This window comes from Leuciscus leuciscus (genome assembly GCF_965113295.1).
Source record: "Leuciscus leuciscus genome assembly, contig: HAP1_SCAFFOLD_211, whole genome shotgun sequence".
Lineage (NCBI taxonomy): Eukaryota > Metazoa > Chordata > Actinopteri > Cypriniformes > Leuciscidae > Leuciscus > Leuciscus leuciscus.
The window spans coordinates 27,622-35,000 of NW_028118496.1; the positions used below are offsets into that span (position 1 = coordinate 27,622).

The 7,379-nt window shown below is 47.5% G+C and overlaps 1 long non-coding RNA gene across 1 annotated transcript; it reads left to right on the plus strand.

Annotated features, from left to right (window-relative positions):
• The first annotated feature begins 806 nt into the window (after positions 1-806).
• On the plus strand, positions 807-3,260 carry LOC309491399. The gene is made up of 3 exons (XR_014203101.1): positions 807-968; positions 1,050-1,206; positions 1,621-3,260. It is a non-coding gene; the product is annotated as an uncharacterized lncRNA (long non-coding RNA).
• Positions 3,261-7,379: the final 4,119 nt, after the last annotated feature.

A 7,379-nucleotide genomic window follows, 5' to 3' on the forward strand; every position in this document is an offset into this window, starting at 1 on the left:
ACGAACAGCCTATTCATCCCACTGACCGCCTATGTGACCAGGAATGGCCTATGTGTCCCATCAGCATAACTTTGCATCATTAGACTTAAAATGTCATGTCCACGGAGAGCTTACAGGGACCCTGTCATATAAGTTACAAGTGGGCCCTTCCTGTGCTTACAGGGACCCTGTCAAATAAGTTGCAGGTGGGCACAGGAAGGGTCCACCTGCAACTTATCTGATGGGACCTCTTTAGGCTGTCCATGGTCAATGCATTAAAAGGTCATATTTCATAATTCTAAATGATTTATTGCATAAATCATAACCACCAGGCGCCGAGATATGGAAGGGTGAGTTTTTGGAAAGATACGGGTGAGTTTTTGGAAAGATAGGGGTGAGTTTTTGGAAAGATACGGGTGAGTTTTTGGAAAGATATGGGTTATTGCTTAAATCAAAGAGTACAGTGCACAGGGAAGACAATCCAACGTGTTGGTGTACTTAACAGTTTATAATTATGCATAATTAGCCTTAAATGGACATGTCCACGGACAGCTTACAGGGACCCTGTCAAATAAGTTGCAGGTGGGCACAGGAAGGGCCCACCTGTAACTTATTTGATATGTCCACGGAGAGCTTACAGGGACCCTGTCATATAAGTTGCAAGTGGGCACAGGAAGGGCCCAACTGTAACTTATATGACAGGGTCCCTGCAAGCTGTCCGCGGACCCTGTCAAATAAGTTACAGGTGGGCCCTTCCTGTGCCCAATTGCAACTTATTTGACAGGGTCTCTTTAAGCTGTCCGTGGTCAATGCATTATTAGGTCATATTTCATCATTATAAATGTTTTATTACTTAAATTATGCAGTAAAGTGCACAGGCCAGACAATCCAACATGTTGGGGTACTTTACAGTTCATAATTATGCATTATTAGCCTTAAAATGACATGTCCATGGAGTGCATACAGGGACCCTGTCAAATAAGTTGCAGGTGGGCACAAGAAAGGCCCACCTATAACTTATTTGATATGTCCACGGACAGCTTACAGGGACCCTGTCAAATAAGTTGCAGGTGGGCACAGGAAGGTCCCACCTGTAACTTATTTGACGGGACCTCTTTAGGCTGTCCGTGGTCAATGCATTAACAGGTCATAATTTATGATTATTAATGTTTTATTACTTAAAACATGCAGTACAGTGCACAGGGAAGACAATGCAACATGTTGGGGGTACTTTACAGTTCATAATTATGCATAATTAGCCTTAAATGGACATGTCCACGGACAGCTTACAGGGACCCTGTCATATAGGTTACAGGTGGGATCCTTTTTATATTTTGATGTCATTATGGAAAAGATTGCATAAAAATGATTAAATATCAATTTTATGTTAATCTCTGGGCCCCCCTGAGCGATTTGCAGCCTTCAGAACCTCCAAATTCCACTGTCCACGAACAGCCTAAATTTTTGAATGGGATAGATTGTACGTGGGACGTCCAGATCTCAGCCTCTGGACAGAATTTGGAGATGAAACCTGCACTGCTGTGCTCATCTGGACACGCCCTGTCCATGGTGTGAATTTCAAAGAGATTGGAGAAACTTGAAAATTCGACCCAAAAAAACTCAAAGGGGTATCCCTTGGAGAATTTTTCAGTCAGATTTTCAAGTTTCTCCAAACTCCCTGAAATTCACAGCGCTGTCTGGGCACGTCCAGACGAGCGCAGGAGCGCAGGTTTCATCTCCAAATTCTGTCCAGAGGCTGAGATCTGGACGTTCCACGTACAATCTATCCCATTCAAAAATTTAGGCTGTTCGTGGACAGTGGAATTTCTGGGTTCTGAAGGCTGCAAATTGCTCAGGGGGGCCCAAAGATGAACATAAAATTGATATTTAATCAATTTTCTTAATTTTTAATCAATCTTGGCATCAAAATATAAAACAGCATCCCACCTGTAACTTATCTGACAGGGTCTCTGTAAGCTGTCCGTGGTCAATGCATTAATAGGTCATATTTCATACTTATTAATGTTTTATTACTTAAATCATAGAGTACAGTGCACAGGGAAGACAATCCAACATGTTACAGCCATTAATTATGCATAATTTGCATAAAATTCAACTGTCCCACAGACAGCCTATAGGGGCTCTGTCAAATAGGTTACAGGTGGGATGCTGTTTTTGACTTAGACATTTTCAGCGGGTGAATCCCTGTAAAGAATTGGGGATTTCAGCATATGTGCTGAAGGCCAGTGAGTAACTTATTAAGTTACAGGTGGGATGCTGATTTTGACCGGTGTACTTCACAGTTCATAATTATGCTGTCCACGGACAGCTTACAGGAACCCTGTCAAATAAGTTACAGGTGGGCACAGTAAGGGCCCACCTGTAACTTATTTGATGGGACCTCTTTAGGCTGTCCGTGGTCAATGCATTAACAGGTCACAATTCATACTCATAAATATTTTATGACTTTAAACATAATGTACAGTGCACAGGAAAGACAATCCAACATGTTGGGGGTCCTTTACAGTTCATAATTATGCATTATTAGCCTTAAAATGACATGTCCATGAAGTGCATACGGGGACCCTGTCAGATAAGTTGCAGGTGGGCTCAGGAAGGGCCCACCTGTAACTTATTTGACATGTCCACGGACAGCTTACAGGGACCCTGTCATATAAGTTGCAAGTGGGCCCTTCCTTTGCCCAACTGTAACTTATTTGACAGGGTCTCTGTAAGCTGTCCGTGGTCAATGCATTAACAGGTCATAATTCATGATTATTAATGTTTTATTACATAAATCATAGCCACCAGGCGCCGAGATATGGACGGGTGAGTTTTTGGAAAGATACGGTTGAGTTTTTGGGAAAGATACGATTGAGTTTTCGGAAAGATACGGGTGAGTTTTTGGAAAGATATGAGTTGTTGCTTAAATCATAGAGTACAGTGCACAGGGAAGACGACGCAACGTGTTGGGGCTCTTTACAGTTCATAATTATGCATAATTAGCCTTAAAATGGCATGTCCACGGACAGCTTACAGGAACCCTGTTGAATAAGTTACAGGTGGGCACTTCCTGTAAAATCATAGGAATTGCCCACCTGTAACTTATTCGACGGGACCTCTTTAGGCTGTCCGTGGTCAATGCATCAGTGGGTCATAATTCATGATTATTAATGTTTTATGACTTAAAACATGCAGTACAGTGCACAGGGAAGACAATCTAACATGTTGGGGCTCTTTACAGTTCATAATTATACATAATTAGCCTTAAAATGGCATGTCCACGGACAGCTTACAGGAACCCTGTCGAATAAGTTACAGGTGGGCACTTCCTGTAAAATCATAGGAATTGCCCAGCTGTAACTTATTTGACGGGACCTCTTTAGGCTGTCCGTGGTCAATGCATCAGTGGGTCATAATTCATGATTATTAATGTTTTATTACTTAAAACGTGCAGTACAGTGCACAGGAAAGACAATCCAACATGTTGGGGTACTTTACAGTTCATAATTGTGCATCGTTAGCCTTAAAATGACATGTCCATGGAGAGCTGACAGGGACCCCGTCAAATAAGTTGCAGGTGGGACTTCAGCACATATGCTGAAATCCCCAATTCCTTACAGGGATTCACCGGCCGAAAATGTCTAAGTCAAAAACAGCATCCCACCTGCAACTTATTTGATAGGGTCTCTGTAAGCTGTCCGTGGTCGTTGCATTAATAGGTCATATTTCATGATTATTAATGTCTTATTACTTAAAACATGCAGCACAGTGCACAGGGAAGACAATCCAACATGTTGGGGTACTTTACAGTTCATAATTGTGCATCGTTAGCCTTAAAATGACATGTCCATGGAGAGCTTACAGGGACCCCGTCAAATAAGTTGCAGGTGGGACTTCAGCACATATGCTGAAATCCCCAATTCCTTACAGGGATTCACCGGCCGAAAATGTCTAAGTCAAAAACAGCATCCCACCTGCAACTTATTTGATAGGGTCTCTGTAAGCTGTCCGTGGTCAATGCATCAATGGGTCATAATTCATGATTATTAATGTTTTATTACTTAAAACATGCAGTACAGTGCACAGGGAAGACAATCTAACATGTTGGGGCTATTTACAGTTCATAATTATGCATAATTAGCCTTAAAATGGCATGTCCACGGACAGCTTACAGGAACCCTGTTGAATAAGTTACAGGTGGGCACACCCAGTAAAATCATAGGAATTGCCCACCTGTAACTTATTCGACGGGACCTCTTTAGGCTGTCCGTGGTCAATGCATCAATGGGTCATAATTCATGATTATTAATGTTTTATTACTTAAAACATGCAGTACAGTGCACAGGGAAGACAATCTAACATGTTGGGGCTCTTTACAGTTCATAATTATGCATAATTAGCCTTAAAATGACAGGTCCACGGGCAGCTTAAAGGAACCCTGTTGAATAAGTTACAGGTGGGATGTTCACCAAACGCCTATGAAAATGAATGGGATAAGTGGCACGTGTCAGTGGCTCCCGCGCGGCCCCCGGGGGTCCGAGGGGCCCCAAACTCGGCAAAAAGTTGCGTCACGTGGCCCTCTGCGACATACCGAGCGGGCCAGGTCGAGACGCGCCCGGTTTATTTTTTGCTATTTTTTATGCACCTCTCTGTCTCCCATTGATCTCTATGGGAACATGTGTCTGCTAGGGTTAATTCAGCAGTTAGGATTAGAGGGCCCTCTAGGCTCAGGAAGCACCTAGAGCCACGAAACTCTGGGGCCCGACTCGGGGGCCCGTGGCGGTCGTCCGTGACGAATTTCGAGGTCCTGCGACCTTTTGACCCCTATGGGCGACTGTTTATTTGACGTCCCACGTGCAACTTATTCCATGGGGCTGTTGGTGGCCAATTAGCGCGAAAAAAGGTCAGAGGGACACGGAACTCTAGAACCCGTCCCAGGGGCCCGTGACGGGACGCATACGTCGATTTCGGGCCGATCGGGCGTTTCTTTCAAACCGTTTTGCCGAAACACACACTTAGAACCGATCTAGAACCACCAAATCCAGGATCTAGAACCGGGGGCCCCTGGACTAGCACCGTGTCGAATTTGGGGTCGCTGCGACCTTTCGACCCCTTTTGGCCCCTGTTTATGTGACGTCCCACGTGCAACTTATTCCATAGGGCTGTTGGTGGCCAATTAGCGCGAAAAAAGGTCCGAGGGACACAGAACTCTAGAACCCGTCCCAGGGGCCCGTGACGGGACGCATACGTCGATTTCGGGCCGATCGGACCTTTCTGTCCACCTTTCACGAAGCACATGGTCCAATTAATGCAGGCCCTCTTGCACACACAGACAGACATATGGTCAAAGTGAACCAAAGGGAGGAGAATTTCGCACTGCAAAAAGACACACTTGGAACCGATCTAGAACCCTGCGATCCGGGATCTAGAACCGGGGGCCCCTCGACTACCAGGGTGGCGAATTTGGAGGCGCTGCGACCTTTCGACCCCTGTGTTTCCGCCCTCCCACGTGCAACTTATTCAGTTCAAACTTCACAGGCGCTTCCTGGTCAAGGGGGTCTTTTTTCGGCCAAACGAGCGGACGGGGACACGGAACTCTAGAACCCGTCCCCGGGGCCCGTGAAGGGACGCATATGTCAGTTTCGGGACGATCGGGCGTTTCCTTCAAACCGTTTTGCCAAAACACACACTTAGAACCGATCTAGAACCCCGCGACCCGTGATCTAGAACCGGGGGCCCCTGGACTAGCACCGTGTCGAATTTGGGGTCGCTGCGACCTTTCGACCCCTTTTGGCCCCTGTTTATGTGTCGTCCCACGTGCAACTTATTCCATTGGGCTGTTGGTGGCCAATTAGCGCGAAAAAAGGTCCGAGGGACACGGAACTCTAGAACCCGTCCCAGGGGCCCGTGACGGGACGCATATGTCAATTTCGGGCCGATCGGACCTTTCTGTCACACCGTCCACCAAACACCTATGAAAATGAATGGGATAAGTTGCAAGTGTCAGTGGCCCCTGTTCGGCCCCCGGAGGTCCCACGGGCCCCAAACACTGCGTGCCGGTAGTTCCCGGGCCCCCGAACAACATATCAGGAGGACGAGTCTCTAGAACTCAGGGCAAAATTTTATGCAACCCTTGTTCAAGTTTCTCTCACAGGCCACTTGCACTCATAGATAACTCATAGACTGATATACCTTGATCGGTTCTAAGGTTCTATATATACTTAGAACCGATCTAGAACCCCGCGACCCATGATCTAGAACCGGGGGCCCCTGGGCTTCCACCGTGTCGAATTTGGGGTCGCTGCGACCTTTTGACCCCTATGGGCGACTGTTTATTCGACGTCCCACGTGCAACTTATTCCATGGGGCTGTTGGTGGCCAATTAGCGCGAAAAAAGGTCCGAGGGACACGGAACTCTAGAACCCGTCCCAGGGGCCCGTGACGGGACGCGTAAGTCGATTTCGGGCCGATCGGGCGTTTCTTTCAAACCGTTTTGCCGAAACACACACTTAGAACCGATCTAGAACCCCGCGACCCGTGATCTAGAACCGGGGGCCCCTGGACTAGCACCGTGTCGAATTTGGGGTCGCCGCGACCTTTCGACCCCTTTTGGCCCCTGTTTATGTGACGTCCCACGTGCAACTTATTCCATAGGGCTGTTGGTGGCCAATTAGCGCGAAAAAAGGTCCGAGGGACACGGAACTCTAGAACCCGTCCCAGGGGCCCGTGACGGGACGCATACGTCGATTTCGGGCCGATCGGACCTTTCTGTCCACCTTTCACGAAGCACATGGTCCAATTAATGGAGTCCCTCTTGCTAACACAGACAGACATATGGTCAGAGTGAACCAAAGGGAGGAGAATTTCGCACTGCAAAAAGACACACTTGGAACCGATCTAGAACCCTGCGATCCGGGATCTAGAACCGGGGGCCCCTCGACTACCAGGGTGGCGAATTTGGAGGCGCTGCGACCTTTCGACCCCTGTGTTTCCGCCCTCCCACGTGCAACTTATTCAGTTCAAACTTCACAGGCGCTTCCTGGTCAAGGGGGTCTTTTTTCGGCCAAACGAGCGGACGGGGACACGGAACTCTAGAACCCGTCCCCGGGGCCCGTGAAGGGACGCATATGTCAGTTTCGGGACGATCGGGCGTTTCCTTCAAACCGTTTTGCCAAAACACACACTTAGAACCGATCTAGAACCCCGCGACCCGTGATCTAGAACCGGGGGCCCCTGGACTAGCACCGTGTCGAATTTGGGGTCGCCGCGACCTTTCGACCCCTTTTGGCCCCTGTTTATGTGACGTCCCACGTGCAACTTATTCCATAGGGCTGTTGGTGGCCAATTAGCGCGAAAAAAGGTCCGAGGGACACGGAACTCTAGAACCCGTCCCAGGG